The sequence below is a fragment of the Enoplosus armatus genome, chromosome 23 (assembly GCF_043641665.1).
Source record: "Enoplosus armatus isolate fEnoArm2 chromosome 23, fEnoArm2.hap1, whole genome shotgun sequence".
NCBI classification, from domain to species: domain Eukaryota; kingdom Metazoa; phylum Chordata; class Actinopteri; order Centrarchiformes; family Enoplosidae; genus Enoplosus; species Enoplosus armatus.
In genome coordinates this window covers 1,327,501-1,345,908 of record NC_092202.1, presented here as the reverse complement: position 1 = coordinate 1,345,908, position 18,408 = coordinate 1,327,501, and the positions used below count along the sequence as shown (strand labels likewise).

Below are 18,408 nucleotides of genomic sequence, written 5' to 3'. Positions count from 1 at the left end.
CTGCTCATCTCTTTACAGATATATGTATACATAATACATGAAAAGAGCCCCTTTACTGAAGTAAAAGTACCACACAAGTAACGATCCTGCATTCAAAACCTTCAAAGTAAAAGTATGTAAGTATTATTATTAAGTATAAAGTAGCATAAACTGGAAATACTCTGGTACAAGTACCTTGAATTTGTACTTAAGTCTGTTTAAGACACAACTCAAACTGAAGAATACCAAATCAAATCTGTATTATAGCGTCAAGTCAAATCTCAAATCCAAACGAGGGAACTTACGTCAGGACAATTGTAACCGGAATGTTTTAAGACAAAACACCTCCAACATTTTCCTTTTTCAACCCAAAGTCAAGTCTGCTGTAAATAAAACTCCTCTGCTGGGTGAACATAGCAACTGCTCAGCTAATGCTATAGGTAGCGTAGCCAGTGTTGGCTAGCATAAGTATGTTAGCATTACCATCAGTGTAGATTATTTTCATTACAGCTTTATAAATCAGAAATTCAGAAAACAGTGAAAAATCACAATTTCCTACAGCTCACGATGGCGTCTTCAAATCACGTGTTTTGATCCAATCAACTAAAACCGAAGATAAAACTATATTATTATTAAATATTAACGAGTGGAGCAAATAATGGAGCATCTGTCTGATTTTATTTAGACTTCAAACCTCGGATGCATCTTTCTTCTGCTCGGTCCGTCATCCTGACAGCAGAGTGACACCTCTCACTTTGTGATCGCCTCAGGTGGACTCACACACACACACACACACACACACACACACACACACACACACACACATGCAGTATATATCCTGCTGCTGCTGCTAATAATGATAATAATAATAATAATAATAATAATAGAGAAACTTAAGCTAGCAAATGATCATAACAGCATATAACAACATGTTTACCATGATAACAACTTTGAGTATTTTCTTTCACTTTATGCTACTTCTGCTCCACTATATACTACTGGAAAATATTGTATCCCCCCCCCCCCTCCACCAAAGCTATAGTTATAGTTATATACAGCTGTGGTTTAAGACAGAAGAGGTAAAATTATCCATTCATTCACAAAAAATGCAAAACTTAGACGAAAGTCTTGTTAAAGGCAGTGACTTCATTTACATTTTGATGCTAATACTTGTGTATTTTTACTTGAGTGTGATTTCGAATTCAGTACTTTTACTTGTAAAAGGAGTATTTGTACATTAATGTATTGGTACTTTTGATAAGTGACTGAAGGACCTGAATACTTCTTCCATCGCTGCACACGTGGAAGCTCATTATGCAGTCACTCAAACCAACATGACATGCAGCGTGTTGACTGATGCTGATGCTGTGTGTGTGTGTGTGTGTGTGTGTGTGTTTCTGGTCTCTGAAGCAGATGTCACACGTCTTCTTCATCAAACTAACAAACCATGTAAACACAAAGGTAAACATGCGTATGTTTATGTAACCGCATACACACCTGTGTGTGTGTGTGTGTGTGTGTGTGTGTGTGTGTGTGAGTTACTGCTCTGATAAAGGAAAATAAAGAGCGAGACAGATGGATGAGTGTGTGTGTGTGTGTGTGTGTGTGTGTGTGAGAGAGAGAAAGTAAAAAAAAAAGGTGTATTATAAAATGTAGAAAAACAATACAAAAACAAAGCAGGACAGAAAGTGAGAAGGAGAGACAGATGAGGGGAAAGATGCAGTTGCCATGGAGACAGGGATCCGACTGGGTCCTCTCATGTTTCCAAGAATCACACACACACACACACACACACACACACACACACACACACACACTTGTCTGTAAGGAACACTCAGTCTGGTTGCAGAGAGGTGTACTGACACACTGTTACATAACTCTCGGTCCTGTAGCGTTGGTATCGTCTACAGTTTCTCTCTTACTGTCTCTTCACGCTGCACTTGACGTCAGTTTGTTTCAGTCTGACCGGATTTCAACATTCAGGAGCAGCAACTGACGTTTTATTACACTTCACATGATGTCAGACCCAGAGAGGTGCCTTATAAATGAACGTTGCTACTACAAAAACATGAAGGATAAAACAACAAGTCTTTAGTCCTGGAAGAGCTGAGTAGTTTCTCATCTCAGAATCAGTGATGTATGTTAGTTTCTTTGTGACTATATACATGTATATATTGTATATATATGTATATGTATTAAATCAAAATAAAAACATTGCTTCTGCCCATACCTTTGTTTTCTTAAAACGAGTCTGCAGCCATGCTAGCGGCTATGTGAGGCTACACTAAGGCATAGCAGTTTGAGCTAAATGCAAACATGCTCACAGTGACAATGCTAACATGCTGATGTTAAGTAGGTATGATGCTAACCATCTTCATTGTGTTAGTTCGGTGTGTTAGCATGCTAACATGTGCAAATTAACACTAAACACAAAGTACAGCTGAAGCTGATGGGATGGGTTTTGCAGGTATTTGGGATAACATTGCCATGTAGTCAGTTAGCTAGCTTACATATGTTTACATTTTAGAAAATTAGCACAATTAAAAGTATGCCGAATTAGCTGTTAGCAGCTCCTGTTTCCAGTGTACTCATGGATGTACAGACAACTGTCACTGGATCACTGTGACGCTGAAGGAAACTTAAAAACATGATGATTGTCAGGCAAGTTCTGCAGTTAGAAGAAGCATCTTTTTTTCTTTGATTTCATGGCAAGTTATTTGCAATGGAAAGTCAAAGATAATCAAAAACAATATCCTCGAGAGGTTTTAGTCACACTGAACCTAAAAATATGTGTATCGTGTGTGTTGAGTTATGACTCAGAAAAGCACTTTTTTGACTCAAATTGCGCAATTAAACCCCCTTCGAGTCTCCCCCTGATGAGGTGAAGAAATACATAAACATTACAATGTTGTGGTGTCCTGCAGGGGGCGCTGTGCTGAGACACTCCCTGTGTCCTGTAGTGGATTATTTCCCCCCCACAAAGCCACAGAAAAGTGAAGCATTTAGTTTGGTGGCATTAACCGCACAGAATGGACCCATGGGTGCTGGCAGTGGAAGTCATTTCACACCCACCAACCCGCCTAAACACACACACACACACACACACACACACACACACACAGAAAGCAGAACTAACCACCTTTTAGACCACTGAGGCATTAACAAACCCCATCTGTTCTACATCTCTCTCCTCCTCCACAGTTGCCTGTTATCAGTTTCTCTCTTTTGTTTTTTGTGACTCCCACTTCTTCAGCTATATTTTCTCCGACCTCCTCCATCTCTTGCTCACTTGTCCTCAATCCTTCCGTCTTTCCTGTCGTCTCACGTCTTCCCTCTTTCTTCCTCTTTAACAGCGTTTTACATTCAGGACCTTTTTTTCTTTCCTTCCCGGTGAGTTCTACAGAAACATAATCGCAATTACAAGAGGAGGTCAAAGGTCAGAGGTCACTGTGCCCTGACAGCAGATGGAGCAGATATCCCTCCTCTCCAGCTGACATTAACCTTGTGTGGAGGAGAATTAGCCAATCAGGGGTAGAAATACGAAGCGGGGAGGAGAGGCTGGCAGCCGGAGCCGGTTCATCTATCAGTCTGAACGGCTGCCAAAACACTCCGACGCCATCTTGGACCGTAGATGGATAACAGACTGGATTGATGGCCAGCTCGGGCTATTTATCCAAAAATGTAATACGTCTGAAAAAAACTACTTTGGTGCGTTCAAGTGCTCACACAAAAAACAAAAAAAAACAGAAATGTGGACACTGAAGCATCCACAACTGTCCAGTCCAGTTTTAAGCTCATGTGAAGCTGAACAGAAACTGCAGTGTACACTGCTACTGTAGGGGTTGTTTTATGCTACAGGATTCAAGTGTCCAAGGTTAGAGTTTCTAACATTTCTGAGAAGCATTCGCTGTGTTTGCTCCCTCTTCCTCCTCCTCTTCCTCCAGGAGATTTTTAACTTGTATTTGTTTGTGTCTGACTGTGTGCACTCTTTGGAAAGCAGAATGATGCACTGTGGGAAGGAGGTGAAGAGGTTCAGCTGTCACCGCTGTTGCTTTTCGATTTCATCACCTTCTGTGTGAATTTGATTCAGACAAACCGGGAGAATCTACAGTGCCGCAGGTAATTAAGTGACGGCTGCAGTTTTACTTAAAAATGATGTCCAGTGGAGCTTTAACAAGATTCAGAGTCTCTAACAACCAGCTGAGATGTGCTCAGCTTCCCAGCCAGCGATGATTTTATAACAGAAAGAGTCAAACCTTTGTCCTTGAGCCAGGTTTCTACACACAGTCCACTGATTTTAATAGCAGCAGCGGAGGTTATATCATCAGAAGCAGAGGGTTGGTGAATGTTCAGGAAAATGATCCAAGAGAAGCATCCTTCCAGCTTTATGCATTTCTGAGGAATTATAATTCGTCTCCTCGCAAGTTACAGAGAGAAAATATGAGTTAATTACCAGAGAGAGGGAAAGAGGTTCAGTCCTGCAGTAAACCAGACTGAGAGCCACTAAAAGAGGCGGCAGTGATACTTTTCTATTATTTTATGACAAATCAGCATCAAAAGAGACGAAAAGAAAAGAGAGAGAGAGACAGACAGGAAAGAGGACAAATATGAAGGTGATGAAGACAGAATACATTTCCACCTGGTTCGTTATCTGTATCTACATTCATTATTATTTAAAGTCCACAGCCTTGAAGACTCTCAGTATATATAAAGTGTATAATTGTCTGAACTGCTGCTCTTCTTCTATGTTTTATTCATCCTTTAACCTATAAATGCTAAATGCTCCAATAGACTGAAAACCCCAAACAGGAAGCGACGTGGAAGACGCTGAAACACAGCTGAAGAGAACCTCCACAGTCAGTTCATCCATTGTCCATCCAAACATACTCATCAATGCAGCTTTGAGAGGACAAACTGTCCTGATCACAATGTGCTCTGCATCCATGTTCACCCGCGCTGATCCAGGTACAGATTTTAAGATGCTTTAGATCCAAATCAAAGATCTCCCGTCATTAAAAAGTCACATTTAAATGAGTGTGTAGCTTTAGCACACGTGTTTAACCCTGAAAGCTCTTACTTTGAAAAAGGTTGTACTGCTTTATGACACTGAGCCGTCATCCTCTTCTCAGCTCAAAACAGGAAAACAGGAAGAGAGAGGACATTAACTCCTTCCTGAAATCTGATCCCAAAACCTCTTTGAGTCGTGATCACAATCTGCGCTGCCTGATCTTCAAAGAGACTCTGAGCCAGATCGGATCAGGGGTTTGATGGTGGGGAGGAGGAGGAGGAGGGGAGAAGGGGGGGGGGGGCAATAGAAGAAGAAGACAGGAGAGGAGGAAGAGTGTTAACAGCTTCATGTGTTGCATTTTAATTCCTGCAGGTTTCACTTCTCTCATTTTCATTCAAGGCAGCGATGGAGAGACTCCAGCAGGAAGCCTCTGACCAGCTGCAGTGCAGCAGCTCAACACAAACACAGCACTCATGCATTATTCACAACAACAACAGAAGAAGAAGAGGAGGAGGAGGAGGAGGAGGAAGTCATCTCAGATAGATCCAAAGACACGACTCGGACTCTGATACAGAATGATCCTGTGAGAGCACAACATTTATCTTAAATGTCATCTTAGTAATAAGTGCGATTAATTAGGCCTGAGACACTTAATCAATGAGACAATCAATCGAAGGAATTAAGTGCAAACCGCCTTGAAAGCACATAACGAATAAACAGGAGCCACGTTTTTGTCCTCTTTTAAAAATGACACTTTTTTATATGCACTTCCTTATCTTATCTTTTTATAATGCTTTTATTTTGTTGGATTCTGTTTTTATTTTTGCACTTTGTAATTATGTTTTTAAAGGTGCTCTACAAATAAAATGTATGATTAATATTATTATTAGTATAAACAGCCTACGTTATTGCAACGTTATTGTCCTGTTAGCGACCAAGCTAACAAGCTCGCTAACTGTCCGCTTCCTTCTTCTGTTTTGAAATAAATGACAGACATCACCAAAAGCCAGTGAGCAGGAAATTGAGTGGCCTTTTCATTTCTTCTCAGGCCTTGAGACGCTCCTCTGGGTGTCGTGCTAATGCACAATCAATCGCTGATCAATAGCTGGGCTGTACGCAACGAGCCGCGCGTGCCAGAGATCCATAACTACTCGAGTTTATGGACAAACACAGAACAGCAACATGCATTTCCTCTTTTTATACACTTTGCAGTCAGTAAAGTCACTGATAATAAACTGTAAACTAATGAGACATTATGGACGATATTTTGTATACGATATATTTTAATTAATCTTTTATTTTATGTGTCTTACTGAGCATGTTAGCATGCAGACGTTAGCATTTAGCTCAAAGCATCACATTTTCTGAGCAGCTTCACAGAGCAACAGAGTAAAGCAAAATGCCCTTTTATATCAGGGTTTGTTAAGAACATGCTTCATCATCACCATCATCATCATCAGCAGCAGCAGCTGGTGTTCTTGCCCTCTTGAGACTCCATGCTAGTGATGCTGCAGGGTGTCCAGTAAAATGAGTCTCTCTTCTAACTGTATGTGTATCTTCATACTGTTAACAGGCCTCAGTGGCTTTAATTCATGTCATGTGTGTGTGTGTGTGTGTGTGTGTGTGTGTGTGTGTGTGAGACGACGAGTTATATAACAGGTCACTTGTTACTACTGTAACACACACACACAGAAAGGATGTCACATGACACACAGCGACTTGGCGGTGGGACAAAGTGTGAGCAGAGAGACGAGATGTTCAGACGGACCAAGAGGAGGCAAAGAAAATCTAACATGAACCATCGAAGCGTCTCAGACGTCAGACGCTCTCACACTGGATGAATCTTTCCATTCAACTGTCTTCATACAGTCAACATAAAGTGTATTCCAGCTCCACTCATCAGTGTGGAGCTGCTGGCTGTGAAATGACTGTGTGTAAATATTCCTGACAAACTGATGAAGATAACGGATCAGCTGCTTCGTAATGAGCAACACAATCCTGTGGTTCTCTAAACTAAACTGGGGCCTTCTGGGAAACATCGTACAGGAGTGAGGAATAACCACAAACCACTTTTAAAGCAATAATCAGCCACTGTTTCGCGTGAATAAATAGGTTTTGTTTTTCTGTATCACAAGCCCATGCAAGAGAGAATTCATAATGTTTCACTTTTTAGAAATGGAATATGAGACCTTTTGCTTTATCATGATCTCATTGTTTGTTTGTTTAACCCTTTTCCCCATTTACAGCTGCTATACCTCCACCTGAGCTGCTACGCCAGGATTTTAGAAATACTGACATCAAGAAGCCAAATTCCTCCATCAGAATCCAACCACCTAAGACATTTGTGATCACCAACCAAACTCCATAACATTTTTGGTGTATTTAAAAAAAAAATTTCTGTAATTTTATGTCTCTGCATTGTGGGAAACATGTCCTTTTCTACACTGTTATTCTAGGAGAGAATCCTAAATCCCTTTTAAATTCAAAGGAATGGTTAGACATTTTGGGAAACACACTTACTCGCTTTCTTGCAGTTTCCTCTAACTGTTTCCAGTCTTTAGGCTAAGCTAAGCTAATGAAGCTAACGAAACTCAACATGTTTCAGCATCTATAATGAAAGAGTTATTCTCCTGGCTGAGACGTTTTGTGAGCGGTCAGCCCTCCAACGCTCCGCTCTGACTCAACATTCACATTATAAGACGTCTCCATTCAGAATAGGAAAGTGCTGGAGCCCCACAGGGCCGCCCTGTTGTGGCTCTTTAGAGCGGCACTCAGGATTGATGGGGCAATAAAAACGCCCAGCAAAGAGACACAAACTCAGAAGGCAGCTGTAATATAGACAATTACTCTGGACTGGGTACTGGGAGCTGGGAAGAGCAGCAGAGAGAGAGGGAGGGAGTGGGAGGGAGATGAGACAGACTGATGCAGATACATTAATATGCATTCAGAGATACGTTCACTACGTCTTCATAATGTGACAACACAAACATATATATGAAGAGGAGGAGCAAGAAAAAACAGACAAAAAGAAAGAAAACTGTTTCTCCTTTTCTCTAGAAGATGAATAATCTTCAACCACTGCAACCAGTTTGTTGTCAGGCTGAACACACACACACACACACACACACACACACACACACACACACACACACACACACACACACTTCGACCTCTCTGATATCTTTAGAGACGAACAGACCATCGACGTCAGCATCGACGCGTCAATGTGTCATTTTAGCTGCCAAACAGTGCTTTTATTTTGAAAGGGGAGCGCGGGGTCAGAGCGTTGGGAGGAAAAATCAGTGACATGCAGAGGTGGCTGCCATTTTGTTTTTAGAAGAATACGTGCAGATGTAAATAAAAGCTGACCTGAAACAAACTAAAAGAACGCCGCTACTTTTTCTACTCAGTGGACTCGTTTACACGCTCAGATAAAATGGCGGACAGTAAAGGTAGTGTGCTGCGGAGTAAACAGGAAGTGATTTCGGACACAGACGTTTGATTCATTGCTGATATAAAAATGTTGTAAGAAATCTTGCAATCTATCAATATCAGAAAAATATTCTTTATATCACGATATTGATTTTGCTGCCCGGCCCCCACTCTCTGACGTCCAACATTTGTGGCTCCGCCCCTGATGTTTAAACCAACCAATGAGAGTGTTTCTGCCTCCAGGAGCAGCTCAGCTTTATTGATTTTAAAAAGGAGGATGTGAATTCCTTCAGTGGCTGCAGCTACATCACCAACACCAGAAGCAGCTGGCAGCGAGAGGTCAGAGGTCAGAGGTCAAAGGTCGAGGGGCGTCGAGACAATACATTTGATAAATACACCTGAAAGCAAAAGGTAGTGGACACAGGAAGAGACGAGAGACGCTCCCTGACTCTGTTTCTCCGTCACGTGCAGTGGCCTCAAGGTTGATCAATTATTGAGAGAGCCAACCAGATCACAGTGTGTGTGTGTGTGTGTGTGTGTGTGTGTGTGCGCACGCATCACGCCTGCTTTCTCTTCACATGTGTGTCGTTGCCACGACAACACCACCCCCCCCCGACACGGACAGGGTTGTGTTTGATCAGGAAGCAACAGAGAAAGACAGTCGGACTGATTCAGATTGTTTCCTTATTCGTTCTTAATAATATCAAACTAAATATTATGATTATTGAAAAATATGAATTACTAAAAATGTAAACGTTTTTGTGCAAATTTCCTGTCATTGCTAAGTACGCAGATTTTAATTTAGACTTTCTCTTATTTTTACTTCCATCTCTTGAGCTTCCTCCCTTTCTGTTGCCATAAATTCTCAAATAAAAGCCAGAAATCAAATAACAAACTCATAATCTCTAAAACTGAGAAAATGAAGATGTGATAAATAGATAAATATGACATAAATATGACATTATGATGATGATGATGATGAAGTCTGCAAACTGACTCACTTACTCAGTGACATAGTTTGCTAACATTAGCTACATAAGCTAATGGTTAAGCTGAACTGAACATTATTGCTTATGAATCCTCTTTAAAGTGCTCAGGAAAACATTTAATTTGAGCGTCCACATTTCCAAAATAAGATCTGCCGATGAAGACCAACTGATATGATCGAAGGCTTTAGAGCAGCTACTAAATGGACCTTGTGGTGAGATTTTCTCAACTGTCGTTTCCAACAGTCACTAATTATGTCCAATTACTTCTCTTAATTGCCACCGTCAATAAAACTCAGCACCTGCAGATGTTTCACATTAAAAGCCCATTTGTAAAGAAGGTTGTACCATTGTTGTAATAATGTTTTGTTTTTATATTTTTCTTTTACATTTCTGAGTAAATATGGTATTTTGTAAAGAAGTGCTTTTTTTATAAAAAAAGTTTGTGTTGTTTCAACTTTCTCTCTTCTAACATTTTTTTCCTTAAAAAAGACAACGATAATGTTGTTGTTTACTCGGCATCTATAGATCACATGACCTATAGATCGGTCATGTGATCTATAGGTCACATGAACCACCAACATATACAAGGAAACCAGAAACAGCCCCAGAATTAGGATTATTAAGCCTTTTGAGCCACAGCAGGGCTTTTAATGTGAAAGATCTATAACAGTGACAAAAGGGGGGAAAATAATTACTGAATGAAAAGAATATATCTTATAAAAAACAGGAAGTCTTCTTACTAAAATATCATGAAATAAAAGCCACTATTTGAGAATGTAATTTCTCCTCTACTTCCTCTCCACCTTCCACTTGCCCAGTCTTACATTTGGTCTTATTTGTTCCTTCGTCCTCTCTCTCCTCTTCCTCTTCCTCTGAGCATTTCATCTCTCCTCGTCTCTCCATCTATCTTCTTATCCCTCTCTCATGTTTTATTCAGCCAGATGGACTGAGGTGTCCCATTTCCTGCCCCTGCTGGCAGAGGTGGCAGCGGCAGCCATGTTGGTCTGGGGCAGCGTGACTGAGCAGTCGGCCTCACGCTGCCACCACTTGCTAGTTTTCATTATCCATCTGTCAAAACACGAGTACAGCAGAACCACAGGTATAAACATGCGACAGGAAGTTGGCGTTCATATCGACTTTAAAAATTCATGCTGATTCACCATCGACAGCCAATAAGCTCACACCTGAGAGCACAATCCCAATCAAGAGAGAGCAAGTTAAAACCACTTCCTGGTTAAATAAAGGTTACAGTTATCTGAATTCACTGACGCCCTCATAAAACTGAGCTAATCCTGGTTCTCTGACACAAGCTTGCTCTTGTCAAAGCTGCCAAAAGAAGAATTCTGACTCAAATAGATAAATTAGAGGCCTATTATTTGTGTGTATATTTCAGTATTTATGTTCATTTTCCTTAAAGTTATAAAGTGTAAAATTCCAGTCCTGGAATGTGTGTTTTAATAGTCCAGGTCCCAGAGGTCCATTCAAAACAACATGTGTAACCGTCACTGGGAGCAGCTGCTGTGTCAGAAAAGCAACAGAAGAAGAGAAATCTGTTTACAGTGCAGCCAAACAAACCGCGTAATACTGAACTCCTCCAATACTGTCTTCTTCATGAAGCGAACATGAATCCTTTGTGCAGCGTCTACATACATATAGAGGCAACTACAGGATGTAAACATGTCGGACGGCTAATAAATCGAGTTTGATGTGAAGCAAACAACAAGCTGTGAACCCAACTTTTACATACAGTAACGTGTTAGCAAACAGAGCAGACAGAGCAGCGTGATTCTCCACGTGGAGTCTTCGCTCTGTCTCCTCCACCTCCGGAGGGAAACATCTGGCTCTCCAGCTGCTAAATGCTGCACGATGTTCAGCAGCTCGTCTCCGGCTGAGTCTGTCTGCTGCCGAGCGGCTCGCCTTTGTCTCTGAACACGACGCAGCCGAGAGACAGTTATCTGCACGTTCATCGCTGTGAGCGAGTTATTCCGTTGTCTTTTGAACCATTGTTTATTTAAAAATATTGATAATGTACGTTTTTTTATGTATGACCAAATGACCAACATGAGTCGACCTTTAAATCTGAAGCCTTTCTTATTATTTGTGTTTTATTTTTCTCATCTTTTAACCTGTAATTACTTTGTGAAGCTACAAGTTGTGTTGTGCCAGCGCTGCATATAATCATCTGTAATTATCCATCACCTCTGCTACACAACATCCACCCCGTTGCCCCCGGTTACAGGTCCGGTTTGCTTTGTGTGTGTGTTGCACTCTGCGTGGCGCAGCCATGAATAAACCATGTAGATGAACCAGATCACAGCGGCCAACGTCTCGAAGGTTAATCAACACCAGAGAGACGACCGATCGGGTTCAGATTTCGATTCACACCGACAGAAACAGATAGATGTAGATCCAGACGGATAAGTAGATTCCCTCTCTCCCGGTTTCCAGAGTTACCGGTCTCTGACGTCTCGTGCCCCCCCCCTCTTTCCGTTAACGTCTGCTGTTGATTCACAGATCTATTTCGGGCCTCGCCCCCGCCCGCTCAGCCTCACATTGTTGACATCTCTCCTCAGAGACGCCGCCTCGTCACATCAAACATGAGATTCATTTATTCGAACCTGATCAATATCAGATCCAGATATGATTCATATCTATCTTTGTATCTGAATGAAAGGATGAAGGTGGTGAGCCTGATACATCTTCTTCCTCTGCGCCATAAAAACTATTAAAACATCCATGAGCCACTCTGTTGCACTGACATGTTCCTTTAAAATGTCAAATGAGTACAAGAGTTTGGTTTATGACTAAATACATCCCCATCACAGCTGTACTAATTAGCAAATGTTAGCATGCTAATATTATATCAAGTCGAGTCAAAGTGCTGCAGAGACCCGGACAGGACAAAGTCAAGGTCCACCACATCAGGAGGATTCAAGTTAGAAGTATTACAGTAATAGAAAGTAGCCTGAAGAGAAAAGACTACAAGTACTTCACATTTGTACTTGAGTAAATGTACTTTCCACCTCTTGTGTTTCACAGTTCATGTTGTCCTCTCTCTGTCTGAGCCTCCAGGACGCTCTCTGTCTCTGTCTCTGTCTCTGCTGCTGCTGTACTTTTTAGTTTTGTTTCCTGTCCTGCTGCAGTGACCCAGTTTCCCCCTCGGGGATCAATAAACATCATCTCCTCTCTTTATCAGCATCGCTTCGTCTGACAAACACAACAAATGGAAGGAATTTGTCCTGTTGACGGGCGGGACAAAAGACAGACATGAAGGAAATGGATTCTTCAGTCGTGTGGTTTTGTTTCTAGCCTTCATTACACTTTGGGATTTAAATGAGGCTATTTATTTACTTTTTATCAGTAAACAACTAACTTTTCCAGGTACGTCACAAATATATGGTGCGAGATTGACATGACAAAAATCAGAGTAATATTAATGGAGTTTGGTGGGGAAAGAAGCACAGTCTGCTTTTATACTGAATATTCTGCAGAGTGGAGACATTATGGAGCGACAGAAGACGGATGAATGACTACAGGGTGAAAAGAAAGATGGGGAGACGGAAAAATGATGGAGGGATGAGAAATAAGAGATAAAGGTAGGAAAGGACAATTGTGAGGGAAAGAAAGGTGGCGTAAAAAAAGATGAAGGGGTGATGGAGGATTGGTGGCGCCATAAAAGAAGATGGAGGGATGAATGAAGTTTAGAATGAGGACAGACAGATGTGGGATGGACGGACGTTTAGACGGATGTAAAGATGGACAGATGGATGTAAAGGAGGATGGAGGGAATTCCCTGTTGTGTGCAGCAACAGCCAATCAGCTGTGCAGACACACACACACACACACACACACACACTTTCAACTCCTGTTACGTAATATTACATCCCTGTGTGTGTGTGTGTGTGTGAGGGGGTATACCCTGATTTTGAATGCACACCCACACGAAAACACCGCGAGACAGCAGCCTGTATTTCTCCACATATCGTGTTTACACAGAGAGGAAATATTAATTTATCTACAACCTGAATGTAAATGGGACCATTTGTGTTGTATATCGGTGCCTTGAGAGGAAGCACAGTGTTTACTTCACTGTCGCTCCGTCAATCTCCATCAGACAGCAAACACAAACTCACCTGCGTGGCTTTATGGAACTGCTTTTTCAACCCCGCGACAGACATCACTTCGGTGGCGGAGGAAAAGAAAATACAGGCGGAATGAGATTTAAAAACACACACAGGCTCTATGTGAACGCGACCGAGCGAGAGCTAAAAATGGCGGTAAATCCTCCGGTTAACGGTCACCAGGCGTCGATATTGTCCGTTTATTTTGGTCAAATTGATGGTGGAGACGGAAGGAGATGATGGCCAGACCAAACCCAGCTGGATCTATTTTCAGTCTGAGAGAGAGAGAGACACAGAGAGAGAGCGGGAGAGAGAGAGAGAGAGACACAGAGAGAGAGAGAGAGAGAGACAGAGAGAGAGAGAGAGAGACAGAGAGAGAGCGAGAGACAGAGAGAGAGCGAGAGAGAGAGAGACACAGAGAGAGAGCGAGAGAGAGAGAGAGAGAGACACAGAGAGAGAGAGCGAGAGACAGAGAGAGAGAGAGAGAGACAGAGAGAGAGAGAGAGAGAGAGAGAGAGAGAGCGAGAGAGAGACAGAGAGAGAGCGAGAGAGAGAGAGAGACAGAGAGAGAGCGAGAGAGAGAGAGAGAGAGAGCGAGAGAGAGAGAGAGACAGAGAGAGAGCGAGAGAGAGAGAGAGACAGAGAGAGAGCGAGAGAGAGAGAGAGAGAGAGCGAGAGAGAGAGAGAGACAGAGAGAGAGCGAGAGAGAGAGAGAGAGAGAGACAGAGAGAGAGCGAGAGAGAGAGAGAGAGACAGAGAGAGAGAGAGAGAGAGAGAGACAGAGAGAGAGCGAGAGAGAGACAGAGAGAGAGCGAGAGAGAGAGAGAGAGAGAGACAGAGAGAGAGCGAGAGAGAGAGAGAGAGACAGAGAGAGAGAGAGAGAGACAGAGAGAGAGCGAGAGAGAGAGAGAGAGACAGAGAGAGAGCGAGAGAGACAGAGAGAGATTTTTTTTGATTTTTGAAATCAACTTTATTAGCCGCTCTTCAAATGTACACAGCGTACATTTAAAAGCCTAATAAATTACATTAAAAAACCTTCCAGAAATAAATAAATAACTTAGACGAGCACATCTCCATAGCTGAGTTCTCCCTCTGCCACAGAACAGAGAACCTTTTTAAAACCCCAGACCTGCTGGAACGAGTCCAGGTCACCTGCTGCCTTATAAAAGCTAAAATCAACCAGGACTCTGGACTTGATCATCTTCACACACACAGGAACAACATCAACGATCAACCCGTCCTCCACCATCCTCCTCCGGCTCACATACACCGCCATCTTGGCCTGTCCTAAAACAAAGTTTAAAACCTGGCATTTGTGCTTGTGCTGGCGAGTGTATTTAAAACCACAAATAAAAATCTGTTTGTTAAAAACCTCTCCACATCTGGTAAAAACAGTTTGTAAAAACAGAAACAGTGCAGAAAGACGGTGACACTCATAAAAACAGTGAAAGACAGTCTCTCTTTGGTCACAAAATGGACATTTGTCCTCCACAGATGGATTGATGACCGACACAAAGGAGTTCACTGCTAAAATTCCATGAAGGATCCTCCACTGCAAGTCAGCATGTTTTTTTGACAGCGGAGGTTTGTACAAAGACCTCCATGAAGGTCTTGATCTGGGATCCAGACCCAGGTAACTCCTCCATGGAGTGTCAGTCTGTCCGTTTAATTTGTCTCTGTTCAAAGTTTTTACCATTAGTTTGTAAAAGGTTTTTCCTGAGGCCCCCTCCAGGGAGGCAGGATTTACAGGCTCCATCAGAGGTCCGCTACAGTTTTTATAATCCGGGGCCAGGCAGATGGCAGGATACGGATCCTCTCTGTTTGGAACGACTGTACCGTTGATAAAAGAGTTTAAAAGTAGGCACTCTTGTCCTGTCAGTTTGCGTCTCCAATGCTCCAGCAGCTGCTCGGTGACTCGGACGGATCTCAACCCCAACCGAGCGGCCAACCTAGCGGGGTCCTCCAGCCGAGGCCCAGACAGCTCCACTACCTGTCCCAGCGTGGAGACCCCTGCAGTCTGCAGCAGTCTGGACAGTGTGGCCCCTCCCCAGCTGGGACAATCCAGCCAAGTGCCCAACAGGACGGGTTCCTGTAGGAGCCAGTACAGGGAACCTGCCTTCTCCTGTCTCTGTTTCTTCAGCAGGTTCCACACCCTAAAAACACTCTTATAAAAACCCGGCAGGGACAATGTGCTCATCTCGGTGGTATCCATTAAAAACAGGTTAAAATCTAGACCCAGGTTGTTAAAACGTTTCAGAATGCAACAGGATAAAGGTCTCCACAGAGTGTCCTCTGGTCCAGTAAGCAGTCTTTGTAAGAATTGGAGGCGGAAAGCAGCGCCCCTGCTGGCTAAATGGACCAGGCCCTGCCCCCCCTCCTCCTTAGGAAGGAAGAGGACACTCTGTGGGACCCAGTGCATCCTGTCCCAAAAAAAATCAATTAAAACTCTCTGTATCTGAGCCAGGAGAGAAACTGGAGGATCGACGCAGGCCAACCGGTGCCACAGGGCAGATGAAACAAGGTTGTTTAAAATCAAGGTACGGCCTCTGTAGGACATCTTTGGTAACAGCCACTTCCACTTTGAGAGCCGCCCTTTCACCTTTTCAAGGACATCGTCCCAGTTCTTCCTTGTGAAGGCCTCATCGCCGAGGAAAACTCCCAGGTATCTGAGCCCTCCCTTCCTCCAGACTAAAGCACCAGGGAGCCTGAGCCGATCCCCCAGCCCCTCCCCCACCATCACAGCCTCGCTCTTCCCCCAGTTTACCTTTGCAGATGAAATAAAACCAAACTTGTTTACAGCGTCTGCTAAAATGTCCACATCTCTTTGTGTATTGACCAGCACAATAAGGTCATCAGCATACGCAGACAACTTAAAAGGCACATTACACTGAGGGAAACACACACCACTAAGATCATCTCTCAGTTTGTGAAGCAGAGGCTCGAAGGCTACAGAATACAGCATGCCAGAGAGAGAGCATCCCTGTCTCACCCCCCTCCGGATGTTAAAAGGAGCACTCAGGCCGCCATTTATTTTCAGGACGCTCAAAATGTCACTATAGAGAACCCGTATCTTGGCTATAAAGCCTGGGTTGAACCCAAAGGCAGCCAAAGTCTGCCATAAGTACTGGTGTTCAACCCGGTCAAAAGCCTTTTCCTGGTCTATGGAAATAAGACCGGTGTCTATAGCCAATGAACTGGAGAGTTCCAAAACATCTCGAATTAAAGTGACATTGTCACTTATGAGCCTGCCGGGCACACAGTAAGTCTGGTCGGGGTGGATGATGGACGCCATCACCTCTCTCATCCTCAAGGCCAGAGCTTTGGACAGGATTTTATAATCCGTGCACAGCAGAGAGACCGGTCTCCAGTTCTTGAGGTCCTGTAGGTCTCCCTTCTTGGGCAGCAGAGTGATGACGGCCCTCCTGCAGCTCAGAGGTAGTCTCCCTCCCTGGAGACTGTCTGTCAGGACCTCGAGCAGGTCTTCTCCTATTTCAGACCAGAAGGACTTATAGAAGTCCACAGGAAGGCCGTCCATCCCCGGAGCTCTGCCGCTCTGCAAACTCGCCATGGCTGTGAACAGCTCCTGCAGAGTTATGTCTGCCTCCAGGTGACGGTTTGCTTCTATACTTACCTGAGGGAGACCATTGAGGAAACTGCTGTGCACATCTGGATTATGTGACCATTCACTCTTAAAGAGGTCTCTGTAGAAACCGGCAGCAAACTTCCTGATCTCAGACGAGTCTGAGATCTCCGAGCCGCTACCCGATCGTAAAGCATGAATGATCTTCCTTTGTCCATTTTTCTGCTCCAACCCAAAGAAGAACTGAGAGGGGGCGTCCATCTGTGAGATGTTCAGGAAACGAGACCTGACCAGAGCCCCCTGTGCCGTAACGCCCAGCATGCTGGCTATGGCCGACTTTTTGGACTTGAGGGAGTCTAAAAGCCCTCGATCTCCTGTAGACTCTGCTAAAGTCTGCAGTGCTACTACCTCCGTCTCCAGATCCTTCATAGACCGGGTTATGTCTCTAGTGACATTGCGAGTGAACTGCTGGCAAAGTTGTTTAATTTGCACTTTGCCAAAATCCCACCACTGCTGAATACAGCTAAAAGCAGGTTTGCTCTCTCTGTGGGAACACCAAAATAATTTAAAAGCAGTTCTAAAAACCTGGTCATTTAAAAGAGCCGTGTTAAAATGCCAATAGGCGCTATTTAAACGAACATTCTTTATAAAAACAGAGCAGGAGACAAGACAGTGATCAGAAAAGCCCACAGGCTGAATGTGACTTCTCTTAAAAATGTTCACATGGTGATTAAAACAATAGAGGCGGTCCAGTCTGGCCAGAGATAAAACATTTCCTCTTGAGTGACTCCAGGTGTACTGCCTGTTATTCCTGTTAAAACCCCTCCACACATCAGACAGCTCATGTGTCTCAATGAGCTGCCTGATCCTGCAGGACGAGGCAGGATGAGGCTCAGGATGATTCCTGTCCAGGTTCGGACTTTCTGTGCAATTAAAATCACCCCCTAAAAACAAAAAATCATCGATGCTACAAGCTCTGACGGTATCAGATAAAATGTTTAAAAATGCCACCCTGTCCACCCCATTGGTGGGCGCGTAGACATTTAAAAACACTAACTTTACCTTTTCAAAAAGAGCTTTAACTTTCAATAAAACACCTGGAATAATTTCTTCCACTTCGTAGGAAACAGGTAAAAAACTTCTGGCAAATAAAATCCCCACTCCTCCACTGCAGCTGGACTTGTGGCTTAAAATGACACCCCCATTAAAAGCCCTCCTCCAGTCACTCTCATTGTCTTTGGTGCTGTGGGTTTCCTGTACAAACATCACGTCCACTTTCTTTAACTCCATTAGTTTAAA

At 43.2% G+C, this 18,408-nt stretch overlaps 1 protein-coding gene across 1 annotated transcript in view; it reads right to left on the bottom strand.

The window, feature by feature from the left end:
• Positions 1 to 18,408, bottom strand: part of LOC139305975 (butyrophilin-like protein 2) — a 281,201-nt gene that overhangs the window by 223,676 nt on the left and 39,117 nt on the right. The gene's annotated exons all lie outside the window — the stretch shown is intronic.